Here is a 14152-nt window from a genome sequence, read left to right on the forward strand (position 1 = left end):
GCCGCACACATGATACGTTCAAAATCGCTTGCACGTTTCTCTTCTCTTATTGACACATATCATAAAAAGGAACATAATATTATTGATTGGGAACAACCCCGGAACATGTGTAAGATAATGTAGATCAGCAAAACTATTTTTACGTTGTTTAATAATTTACTTGCTGAGGCCTGGGAGACGTACCGCATGCCAAACCTTTCATCAAGATACCAAACCTCAACAGAAGACACTTCCTTCCTTTATGAGATAGATGGAAATTCATTAGCAGTCACTTTGTGGTACAAGATTTCTTCGGTAAACAGTATTTACATCAGATAGACTTATGGAGCCGCGCTATCTGGCAGAAATACTTTCCCATCGATATGACATCAGCCGTGGGTCAGGCGCCCACAGTATAAATACCTCTCACCTTCATGGCAGGAGAAAATAATGCAGGGATACGGATGCAATTTGCAATTTTACGTTATTTGGCATAGAAAGAAAAGCAATTAAATATACATTAGAGAGGATTATTACTAGTATTATTATTTTTTATTCTGTCTAATAAATGGTAAAAACTTATCGAATTAACCCTTTCCTGCAACAATCTGATAACAAATGGATTGACGCCTTCAAGTGCTTAAATCTCAAATGTGGTTTCAACTTGTCAAAATAATCTTTCGTATAAGAAATCCAGGCAGGGTAAATAGGACATTTCCATGTACCACTTGTAATGACAGAATTAGTTGTTTTTCTGCCTTGCGTTATTGAAATTATTTTTCACCAGGCAGATTATTATTATTATTATTTTTTTACTTCTCCAAATGCAAATGTCGTTTTCTGGAGAGAAAATAGTAAGCTCATTATTTCTGGGACAGCTGAAGTTTTTTTAAAAGGAAGAAGTTTAGCAAAGAAATGGAATTTCGCTAACTCAGAAGATGCATATATGATATATTTAATGTGCTAGGAGATCCATTTTTACTGAGCTGTCTATTACATACACTGACTTTTCTAGCATTTTCTACCTACCGGTCTCCAGGGATGTTAACAGTGTGGATTTTCAAGACACTCCTGTTTTGGGTGCAGCAAATGACTAAATAATTAACCTCTCAAGCTGGATTTTCATGGAAATTCAGTGATTTATTAAACACTCAGAGCTAGTGGAGGGGTGAGTTTTTGTCATGCGAGATTCACTTTATCTTTCTCCACAAATAAGCCACATATCATTTTTTTTCACATTGAGTCAGTTAAATTCATTTAAAAATAGTCCTGTGATAAGTGTCAATTCATTTAATAAGTGCATAGTTTTTTGACAGGTTACAATTTGTCACTCGAAAATGTTATTTTTATTGCATGACCTGAGCAACAAGGTAAAAAGCCAAAATATATTCTGGTGAATGAGATATGACAAGACTACAAGGTCCATTGGCAGATATGGCTAGCCTGTGATCTCCTGGATGTTTGCTGCTTGATTCCAGTTTCCAGCATTCCTCCTGCCCTGTGGTCACCTCAATGTCTCCCGCCTGACTATGATTTCCAGCATCCTGCCTACTTGCCTGTGATCTCCTGGACATTTCCTGCTTGCCTGCAGCTTCCAGCATCCCATCTGCTTGTCTGTGATTTTTAGGACTTTACTAAACTTTTTAGTTTACCTTCTACTTGTCCGCCTATGGCTTCCTGAACGTCTCCTGTCTGCTTGCGACTTCCAGGACTTTATTAAAACTTTAAGTTAGTTTTCTATGTGACTGCCTGTCTATCTGAGGTTTCTAATCTCTCAGCTGTCCCTGTTCCATGTGCTTAACCCAGCTGCTGCACTGACATCTGTGTCTTGCGTGCCCACCATGACCTTGGGCTTAGAGGATCCAACTCACCTAGTGAGTCCGCTTTCTATAACAATAGAAATCTGAATTGGCAGTCACGAGTAAGTGCATTTTCAAAGGACATTGTAAGAACAGTCTAAATGTGTTAATACCCCCCAGTGCATTTCCAAATATCGTAGCTTCCACGATAGATTTCTTATTGCAGGTGCATTAGATCTCTACAGAAAAAGATAATGGAGACAATTCTTCAGTTTTTATGCCAGAAAACTGGATAGCTGTAATTTTTAAAGAAACAGGGACTTATTAAAATGTTGCAACTTTTGTTTTTGTTTTCTCCAGTTTGACTGAACTCTGTGCCGAAATGGGTGGACGTCGATTCTTCAACAATGATGATGATAAAAGAGTTTGTATTTCCAATATGTTTCAAGTGAATAAAACAAATGCGAAATGGCTTTGCTACTTTTTGGTGCCAAAAGAAGCACAAGACATGAAGAAAACCCCATTTTTACGTTCTGCCAAAGGGTAATGAATTGTGTATGCCATTTTGATTGCCAAAAAAAGCAACTAATATCCGCAAGACATAGAATGAAAAAATACTATGAAAGTGATAAATAAGGGTCGTAATTTTTGAGGTGGACAAGTGCCTATATATCCATTCTGCTACATCAATCTGTGAAAAACATGCTGACAAGATCACTTTAAGGTGGTTTGGTTATAAATCTGAGATAAAAAATCTTCTTCAGCAGGCAGTTTTCAGACTGATCTCTCTGTAAATGTTTCATCTTAAAGAGTAACCGTCATTTTAATTTTTACTTCCTAAATCAAAAGTGCACATATAAATAAGCCACTTTATAATACAGAGTGGGCCATTTATATGGATACACCTAAATAAAATGGGAATGGTTGGGGATATCAACTTACTGCTTGTGGCACATTAGTATATGAGAGGGGGGGACTTTTCAAGATGGGTGGTGACCATGGCAGCCATTTTGAAGTCAGCCATTTTGGATCCAACTTTATTTTTTTCAATGGGAAGAGGGTCATGTGACACATCAAATTTATTGAGAGTTTCACAAGAAAGACAATGGTGTGCTTGGTTTTAACGTAACTTTATCCTTTCATGAGTTATTTACAAATTCTCCTGAAACCACCGACAGCACAATGTCCTTTCACGTCTGAAATCCCCCTAAAAAAGAGCTAAAAAATGCAAAAAAAATTAACCATGCATTTGTTCAGTCTATTTGAGCTTCTTTTAACTGCTTCAGATTTCCAAAGCCAAAAGAAAGATGTGACCAGACCGTCCTTCATGTGTCTTCTAGAATCATAGAATCATAGAATCGTAGAGTTGGAAGGGACCTCCTGGGCCATCTGGTCCAACCCCCTGCTCAAAGCAGGATTCGCTAAATCATCCCAATTCGCTAAATCATCTACTTGGATGCTGCTCATTATTATATTCATACAAGTATAAAAAGACAAAATAAATATAAAAAATGCTTTGGGAAAATACGGCCAAAATATATTGTGCGCTCATATTCTTACAGCTCTTCATAAAAGTTTATGAGGACCAACTGTCATACCTCTGACTACGCCATCTCTTAATGCTCATTGAATACAGATCATTCCCATTACTAAGAGTTTTCAGAAGGAATGATCAGTCTAGGAGGAGAATGGGGCGAACGAAGCTAATTGGATAAATTGCAAAGTTTCTTGTTTTCACATATACTATTTATGAATGAAAATTAAGGAAAATGATAGTTACTCTTTAAGATGGCTGATAATAATTCATGGGGATAAACATCATACATCTCAAAGGCAGTAGAGACTCATTGTGCATGCCCCATAGACATATATACTTACTAATTCCCTGAACATTTCCGATAGGATGCAGTTTAAAAGGAAGACCTCTCAGCCTTCAGGAAGAGTTAGTAAATCTCCTAGTCATTTCAGAAATATACTGAGAAGAAGAGTTTCTGGAAGTTTGTTTTGTGCCTCTATGCTTAGTCTTTAACCAGATGAGCCTTGGATCTTAATAATAGTAATAATTTTATTTCTATAGTGACGACATATTCCGCAGCACTTTACATTTTAGAGGGGACTTGTACAGACGATAGACATTACAGCATAACAATAATCACATAGATCATAACAGATACCAAGAGGAATGGGGGCCCTGCTCGCAAGCTTACAATCTATGAGATTTATTGAAAGCAGTCAGCATTTTTTCCCCTGGACTTAATACTGTATCTGTATAATGTTCTTCCTTTTTTCTCTCTATAGACAAGCTAGTGAAAAAGTCAATTTGATGTCATGTATCTGGGAGATTCATACTTTTCAACCGTTCCACTGTATAATTTTTGTGTACACTGTGCATAGACAGAATTCTGCTAATCAGTGGTGGAGGACAGACTTATACAGAGCTTATGAATACAGAGGACTACCTGACAGCAGGTTTACTATACCCGACACGTAATCATGGGAGAGACAGAGGTTTGGATACAATTAGGTTCATCACTACATATAACCATGAATGGCGCAATATTAGGGCTATCTTGACCAAACATTGCTCTATATTGAAAACTGAACCCGCCCTGGGATCCATTTTGGTTGCCTTTCCTTCTATGACTTCTAGGAGGGCACTGAACTTAGGTAACCTCCTAGTTAGAACTCACTATATTCCACCTATTAGAAATGTTTTTGGGACAAAGGGCCCCCTTCTAGGTTGTGTCCAATGTGGCCACTGTCTCACCTGTGCAAATGTCCTGCGCAGTTTCTCCTTTGAGTCTTCTGATGGTTCAAATCAAGTTTCGATCAGACAAAATATCACTTGTGGCACTTCTAATGTCATATATTATGCCACATGTGATTGCCATCTGATCTACATAGGCCTCACCTCAAGGGAACTTAGGATTAGAGTACGTGAACACGTCCGGGACATTTGTGCAGCCAGGATGGTGGCCAATCCCTCTGACCTGAAGACTATCCCGTGTCACTTTAAAATCTAGCACAATTGTGATGCTGAGTCTCTTCGGGTCAGGGGGATTGAGAGTTTGCATCGGGGTGTCAGGAGTGGCAACTAGGAAAGACTCTTGGCGCAACGAGAGGCCAATTGGATAGTATGACTTGACACCCTGACGCCCAGAGGATTAAATGAATCTCTCAACTTCTCATCATTTTTGTAATTTAATTTGACCTGTTTTCTCCTAATAAGTCATGCTTGTTTCCCATCCTTGTGTCTATTCTCTTCCCCCCCGTGATCTAATCAGGATCCTTACAAGTGATCTTTCTATATTGCCCTTTGTTATTTTTTTAATCATTTGTTCTTTTTTCATTATATTTTTAAGCTTCTTATTTACTTGTTCTCATCAGCTACAACCTGAATATATCATAATTTCTTCCTCTTGATCGAATATATCCCATTGATGCTGCAATGTGATCGGCAATAATCTTCAGATATTTTTCTATTATTATTTATTGTAATATTTTTGTACAGGTGATGTTCTCATTCCAAACCAAAGGGATTGTTCTACTTGAGAAGTGAATTTGTTTCCATTTTTGGCATGTTCACACTTATTTTTCAGTGGTGTGCATGCCCATTGGTGGTCTGCATTCTCCTTCGTCATCGTAGAGTCTATCTAGCCTTCTGCGCCTGGCTGGGAAATTTCCTTTCCCCGCACATGTGCAGTTGTGCTTGACGCTTGTGCCAATGTAAGGGAGGGACAGGACTGTAGTCGTGACCTGAGATGCTGTAACATCGATGTCCAATCCTTCCTCTATAGAAAACTGTATTCTTCTCTTCAGCATACCTGCATCTCCAAATCCAGACTTCCCTGGGCATTTTCCAGGCGACGGTGGTCCCTCATTCAGGAGACCCCCAATAATGGAGACACAGTCCAGGTTAACTTGAACATTCTCTTTGCATAATACTTCACACGTTACATCCACAGTTGCCACATCATGATATTCACTTGGTTCCTCATCTTTCCCTGCTTAGCTGTCACTTCTGTGCAGTACACGCCCGGACCGGACCATCCTAGACTGCTCCCCAGTTCCTTCCTGGCCTGACTTTGCCATGATAACAATTCCTTCTGCCTGTTTATCCCCAGACTCGAAATCATCAGTCACCAGGTTTGGTTGCCTTTGGTAAAGCATCTGGCACATCTGTACCAATCTCGTTGAAGCTCCAACTTCTTTCATCTCCTCAGTCCAACCAACTCCTGCATCTGCCTAGGCGCCACATCTTTCATTTCCTGTACTGACTCACTTCTATGACACACAGTGGCCGTGGGTAACGTGGGATGCAGCACTTTAATGTTACGTGGCTGCCGAGCTGTATTGGTCTATAGCCCCTGTGGACACTTGGGCATTCTGCCCCGTCTGATCTAACTTCCTAGAAACTTCTCTTTTACTACCCAGCAGCCCCTCCTACACTTAACCCTCTATAAACATCCTATAAGCTATACCTACAATGCATTTTTGTCTGCTCGGCGCAGTGCCAAAAGGGCGCAAGTGCCGGCAAAATCAGCCCAGCACACGGCCAGTGTACCCAACGCTAACTATAGGGTACGCTGATCGCATGCAGTGTCATGCGATCAGAGGAGGAGCTGACTGGAGGAGGTGCGGCCGGGGGCGGAGCTTAGCGGTGGCCCTGCGCTGCACCTCTGAACGCTAGTCTGAAACTAGCCTAACTCTTACTACATTTGCCTCTGGAAAACGGGCTGAGAAATGATTTGGTGGTAGAGGCTATTCTAGGCATTCAGAGATACCACTGGTGCAGAATCATCGTGACTTATGTTTTTGGGGGCATTCCCATTTTTTCAAGCATGTGCTCTATATCTCAGAGACTATCTAATTAATGAATATGTTCTGGTCAGGAAATTCAATGAACTTAAAGTTAAAAAGAGGCAGGTGGAAAAGGTAGCGGGTGGACAAGAAAAGGGTGGGTGGTTGGTTCATGGAGAAAGTCGAAGGGGAAACCACTTCAAAAGAGTTACTAAGTTGGACTGGTCTGTGTATCTGACTCGTAGAAGATGCAGCAAAAGGAGTATGGCTACATTACTCTGTCCTGGGATAACAAAATAGTTTCAACCTATCAACCTAATTGTGCAACAGGACTGTGAGCTTTTTATTAGCCATATACAAGAACAGGCACCTCTTCACCTCTGAAGCAACAGTTTCTTGCAAGCTTCTCTTGCATTCCGAAAACCAAACTTTGTTGCCAACAATAATTCTGTGATCAAAATAATTGAGATTACAATTATTTCCAACCATTGTTGTGTTATTGTTCCGATCAGATACATCTAAAAGTTTTATATGCTTTCATGCATTAGTTTACCATAATTCAGTGTTTTCCATTTAAAAAATTGACTAAGATGACTGGCTAGTAATGTGTTCAAATCTATTGCAAAAGACACATTTTGTAAGAACCTTGAGCATTATAATAGGATCTCAAAGCTGTTTTCCAAATGTTTGCTTTGAATTCATTAAAAAGATTGCACATTTATTAAATGTAATTAAGAGCATTGGCTAATGGTTGGCTGACTTTCTAAATGCAGCCTTAAATTTTCTAATCTTTCACTGACAGCACTCCTTTACTTCCTTGGCAATCAATGCTGTACTGAAAGAAAATTGCATGTCGTGTTAAAGAACAAAACCTTCCATTAATACTGTGAAATGTAGTTTCTTGTTACATATAAACATTATTTTATATACCATTTTAAATGTTTCAATGAGACAAAGCAAGAGCTGATGCTAAATGTAGCCATTTTTTTGCCCTAGTTAAAGGGAATCTGTCACCTCATTTTTGCTCTATGAGCTGCGGCCACCGCCATCAGGGGCTTATCTACAGCATTCTGTAATGCTGTAGATAAGCCCCTGATGTAACCTGAAAGATAAGAAAACAAGTTTTATTATACTCACCCGGGTGTCCGGTCCGGTCCGATGGGTGTCACAGTCCGGTCCGGTGCCTCCCATCTTCTAGTGATGACGTCCTCCTTTTTACTTCTGCCGCGGCTCCTTCGCAGGCGTACTTTACCTGCCTTGTTGAGGGCAGAGTAAAGTACTGCAGTGCGCAGGCGCCGGACCTTTCCCGGCGTCTGCACACTGCAGTACTTTACTCTGCCCTCAACAAGGCAGATAAAATACGCCTGCGCAGGAGCCACAGCAGAATTAAGGAAGAGGACGTCATAGCTAGAAGATGGGAGGGACCAGACCGGACTTCGACACCCACCGCACTGAATCGCGCCCCCCGGTGAGAATAAGCTAACTCGTTTTTCTTATCTTTCAGGTTACAACAGGGGCTTATCAACAGCATTACAGAATGCTGTCGGTAAGCCCCTGATTGGTGTGGCCGCATCTTATAGGCTAAAAATGAGGTGACAGATTCTCATTAAAAACAAAGAAAAAGCACAAAAAGTGATATTGGTTTGAGTTGGTATACATGCAGCACATAAACGTATGTTCACATTGGCCATAAAGCATACAAAACCTACAAGAGACAAAATGAGCAAAGACCCTGCTGTAACTAAATAAGTGAAAAGCAAAAGTGTATTTAAATACTACAGAGTTCTTAGTAATACTGTTTTTGATCAAAAATAGCATAAAAGCCATCCCACTGTCGACAAGGTGACTCTGATCGGGGCGGTCCTACACTGTCTAATGTTGAAAACCTTACCATGTGTCAATGTTGACCTCAGTATGTGAATAAGGGCAGTGTAGACAGTGTAGGACCGCCCCGATCAGTCACCTTGTTGACAGTGGGATTGCTTTTATGCTATTTTGAATCAAAGCAGTATTACTAAGAACTCTGTATTATTTAAATGCACTTTTGCTTTTTACTTATTTATTTACATCAGGGTTTTTGCTCATTTTGTCTCTTGTAGGTTTTGTATGCTTTATGGCCAATGTGAACATGCGTTTATGTGCTGCATGTATTCCAACTAAAACCAAGCTCAATTTTTGTGTTTTTTCTTTGCATTTTTGCACTCTGTGCAAGCTGGGGTGTAGCCTCCCTCTCCTGAGCTGGAAATTTTATTTAAAGGCTTTCCCTTACTGGTGTCCACTGGTTGGGACCCGGTCCTTTTGTCTGCCCCTATTCACACACTGAAGTCAACTTTGACATATGGTAAGGTTTTTAATGTTAGACAGTGTAGGACCGCCCTGATCAGAGTTACCTTGTCAACGGTGAGATGGCTTTTATGCTATTTTTGATCAAAAACAGTATTACTAAGAACTCTCTATTATTTAAATGCACTTTTGCTTTTTACTTACCGTATATACTCGCGTATAAGCCGAGATTTTCAGCCCATTTTTTTGGCTAAAGGTCCCACCCCCCCCTTGGCTTATACACAAGTCATATACCGGAGGTCGGCGGGGGAGGGGGAGTGGGGGTGTCAGAGATCATACTTAACCCCCTGGCACGGTCTCTGCAGCCCCCCTGCTGTCCCACAATCTCCAGCGCCTGCCTTCAGTGGTCACGTGTTACCGCTCATTAAAGACTTGAATATGCGCAGAATGAAGGCGCCAGAGACCACAGGAGAAAGGGGCCTCAGAGACCACACCAGGAGGGGGTAAGTATAGCGATATTCACCTGTCTCCATTCCCACGCTGCCTGCCGCCGCCGCAGAGTCCTCTGTCTGTGATGTTTAGGTCAGAGGGCGCAGTGACATCACTGAGAGATGATGTGACAGACAGCGGCAAGCAGCGTGGGAACAGGGACAGGTGAATATCTCAGGTGCCAGGTCCTGAGCCAGCAGCGACGGAGAGGTGAGTATGTAATTTTTTTGTAGTAGCATATGGGGATTATTCTATGGGGCATCTTATGAGGGTATTCTATGGAGCATCTTATGGGGCCTATTCTGTGGAGCATCTTATGGGGGCCTATTCTATGGAGCATTTTATGGGGGCATATTCTGTGGAGCATCTTATGGGGGCATATTCTCTGGAGCATCTTATGGGGGCATAATCTATGGAGCATCTTATGGGGGCATAATCTATGGAGCATCTTATGGGGCAGCATATTCTATGGAGCATCTTATAGGGCCATTATTAACCTTTATGGAGCATTATATGGGGTGTTATGAATGGGTCACCGAGGAGAAAACAAGACCAAGCCAATTCACAGAAAACCCAAGAGGTTGGTAACTATGCAGATTGCAGACCCCTGATCCTAACCACACAATTAACAGCAGCCATGGTGCGTACCTATGATGATTCTAGACGCCTCGTCACAGCCGGAGGACTAAATAAGCCTAAAGCAAGAAAAGGGAAAATCTAAAACTGCCCCAGAGCAGACCCCAAAGGAATAGACAGCCCCCGCACATGTATTGACGGTGAGACAAGATGAAAACATGAACACAGGTAGGAAAATAGCTGCTGTCTGTAATCCGCCAAAACACTATCAAAACAAGAGCCAACAGCTGATAGGGAAAAAGCCCTGAAGACGCTAGGCTTCAAAAAGACATTATCAGCACTCAGGTATTTTTTGAAGACAGAGCAAAAAGGAATTCAGCTCACCCCAGAAGGGAATGGCAGAAATCAAGGAAAACAATGAAAAACAAAACCAAAACACAAATGCAAAAAGTAGAGCAGAAAACTTAGCTTTTGAGGAGCAGGAATCAGACTGGTCTCCTAGAATCCCTCAGAAAGATCACCAGCAAGGCAGAAGGGCGTCGGCTGCCTTATATCCAGTCAGTAATTCCCGTCACCCAGTCATCATCATCCTGCCCAGGTGCTTGGTAATCAGCCTCACTACCTTCCTTCACCAGAAGAGGGAGTTCATCAGACCTCAATGGTGAAGTGGAAAATGAACTCACAACAGTACCTCCCCCTTGAGGAGGGGTCACCGAACCCTCATCCACGCCACCAGGGCGATCAGGGGGAGCCCGATGAAAGGCACGCACCAATCATTTGGCATGAATATCAGAGGCAGAGACCCAGGAATTATCCTCCTGACCATAACCCTTCCACTTAACCAAATACTGGAGTCTCCGTCTAGCCAGACGGGAATCCAGTATCTTCTCTACCTCATATTCCATGTTACCTTCAACCAATACAGGGTCCGGAGGTGCCACCCCAGGAACTACTGGTTCAACAAACCTCTTCAACAAGGACTTATGAAACACATTATGGATTTTAAATGTAACAGGAAGAGCCAAACGAAAAGAGACAGGATTAATAATCTCCAAAATCTTGTAAGGTCCAATAAATCTAGGCTTAAACTTAGGAGAAGCCACCTTCATAGCGATATTTTTTGATAATAACAAAACCATATCACCAACCTTAAACTGGGGACCAATGGTCCTATGTCGGTTTGAAAACCGCTGGGCCTTTTCCTGGGAGAGAGATAACTTATCCACCACTTGGTCCCAGATCTGGTGCATTCTCTCCACCACAGTGTCAACACCTAGGCAGGCAGAAGGCTCCACCTGCCCTGAAGAAAATCGAGGATGAAACCCAAAGTTAAAAAAAAGGTGACATCAAAGTGGCAGAACTAGCTCTATTATTTAAAGCAAATTCAGCCAAGGGCAAAAATGAAACCCAATCATCCTGATCAGCGGAAATAAAACTTCTCAAATACTACTCCAAGGTCTGGATTGTTCTCTCCGTCTGCCCATTGGTCTGAGGGTGAAAAGCAGAGGAGAAGGACAACTGAATTCCCAGCTTGGAACAGAAAGTCGTCCAAAATCTAGACACAAACTGAACTCCTCTGTCAGATACAATGTTCTCAGGAATCCCGTGCAAGCGAACCACCTGTTGCAAAAACAGGGGCACCAACTCAGAGGAAGATGGCAACTTAGGGAGTGGTACAAGATGAACCATCTTAGAGAACGTATCACAAATCACCCAAATAACAGTCATTCTCTGAGAGACAGGCATATCAGAGATGAAATCCATTGAAATATGGGTCCTTGGCCTCCTGGGAACCGGCAAAGGCATCAACAACCCACTAGAGCGAGAACAAGGTTTAGACCGGGAGCAAGTCCCACAGAACTGCACAAAATTCCTGACATCACGAGACAAGGCGGGCCACCAAAAAGACCGACTCACCAGATCTCTAGTACCAAAAATACCTGGATGACCAGCCAATGCAGAGCAATGAACTTCAGACATCACTCTCTTCTTCCACTGGTCAGGAACATATAACTTTCCACTGGGACAACGCTCAGGTTTGTCCTCCTGGAACTCTTCCAGAGCACGTCTCAAATCGGGCGAGATGGCAGAAAGAACTACCCCTTCGCCTAAGATGGTAGCAGGCTTGGTCACCACAGGAGAATCAGCAAAGAAGCTCCTAGAGAGAGCGTCAGCCTTGACATTCTTAGTGCCAGGAAGAAAAGAGACCACAAAATCAAAACGTGTAAAAAACAAGGCCCACCTAGCCTGTCTAGGGTTCCAGCGTTTGGCCGACTCCAGGTAAATCAAGTTCTTGTGGTCAGTGAGGACCACGACTTGATGTTTAGCTCCCTCCAACCAATGTCTCCACTCCTCAAATGCCCATTTCATGGCTAACAGTTCCCGATTCCCCACATCATAGTTACGTTCAGATGGAGAGAACTTTCGGGAAAAGAAAGCACAGGGATTCATTTTAGATGTTACAGGATCCTTTTGGGACAAAACAGCTCCTGCACCAATCTCAGAAGCGTCCACCTCTACCTGGAATGGGAGTGAGACATCAGGTTGCCGCAAAACCGGGGCAGAAGTGAATCTTCGCTTCAGCTCCTGAAAGGAAGAAACAGCCTCCGGAGACCAATTCAACACATCAGCACCCTTCTTAGTCAGATCAGTCAATGGCTTGGCAATACTAGAATATTTTGCTATAAATTTCCGATAAAAATTAGCAAAACCCAAAAATTTCTGTAGGGCCTTCAAAGAAGTGGGCTGAACCCAATCATAAATGGCCTGTACCTTGGCCAGGTCCATTTCAATAGTTGACGGAGACAAAATAAATCCCAAAAAAGAAATCCTCTGTACCCCAAAAAGGCATTTCGATCCCTTGACATACAGGGAATTCTCCCTCAAGATCCGGAACACAGTCCGAACATGTTCCACATGAGAATCCCAATCCTTGGAGAAGATCAAAATATCATCCAAATAGATAATCAAAAATTTATCCACAAAGTCTCGGAAAATATCGTTCATGAAGCACTGGAAGACAGAAGGGGCATTAGTGAGCCCAAAAGGCATCACCAGGTACTCAAAATGTCCCTCCGGAGTATTAAATGCCGTCTTCCATTCATCCCCATGCTTAATGCGGATAAGATTATACGCCCCCCTGAGGTCAAGCTTGGTAAACCAGCAAGAACCTTTAACTCTGGAGAATAGATCCGAAATCATGGGTAACAGATACTGATATTTAATAGTAATTTTGTTGAGGGCACGATAATCAATACAAGGCCTTAATGAACCATCCTTTTTGGCCACGAAAAAAAAGCCAGCACCTAAGGTTGAAGAGGATGGTCTAATATGACCCTTCTCCAACGCCTCCTTAACATAGGATCGCATAGCCTCGTGCTCGGGAACAGACAGATTGAAGAGCCGACGCTTGGGAAATTTACACCCTGGGCTCAGTTCAATTGCACAGTCATAACTCCTATGAGGAGGCAAAGACGCAGACTCATTCTCACTAAATACATCATAAAAATCCGCCAAATAGTCAGGAACATCATGCGACTGAGGAGAGGTGGAAAAAACCGGAGCCTCACTAAGGGCACACTGACAACCCCAACTCACCACAGACACAGATTTCCAATCCAAAACTGGATTATGAATTTGCAACCAGGGAAACCCCAGAACAATGGTATCATGCAAATTATGCAACACCAAAAATCTGCAATTTTCTTGATGATCTGGGGCGACCCGCATTACCACCTGGGTCCAAAACTGAGGTTTATTTTTCGCCAAAGGAGTAGCATCAATCCCCCTCAAAGGGATAGGCGTCCGCAGAGGTGTCATAGGAAATCCACAACGTTTAGCAAAATCCAAGTCCATTAGGTTCAGGGCTGCTCCCGAATCCACAAAAGCCTTGGCGGAAAATGTGGACAGGGAGCAGAACAGAGTAATTGCCAAAAGAAACTTAGGTTGAACACCACCCACAGAAAACATGTGTGCAAAATGTTTCTCTCGCTTAGGACAGACAGAAATAATATGCAAGGCATCTCCACAAAAAAAACACAGCTTATTACGCCTTTTGAACTCCTGACGTTGCTCCTTGGACAAAACTCTATCACATTGCATAGGTTCAGACATTTGTTCAACAGGTGGCAACACCTCTCGTGCAGTCCTGCGTTCACGTAAACGTCGACTAACCTGAATGGCTAATGACATAGAATCGTCAAGACCAGAGGGAACAGGAAATCCCA

Source organism: Dendrobates tinctorius, unplaced genomic scaffold (genome assembly GCF_039654945.1).
Source record: "Dendrobates tinctorius isolate UK_male_01 unplaced genomic scaffold, ASM3965494v1 ptg000029l, whole genome shotgun sequence".
In the NCBI taxonomy this organism is placed as follows: domain Eukaryota; kingdom Metazoa; phylum Chordata; class Amphibia; order Anura; family Dendrobatidae; genus Dendrobates; species Dendrobates tinctorius.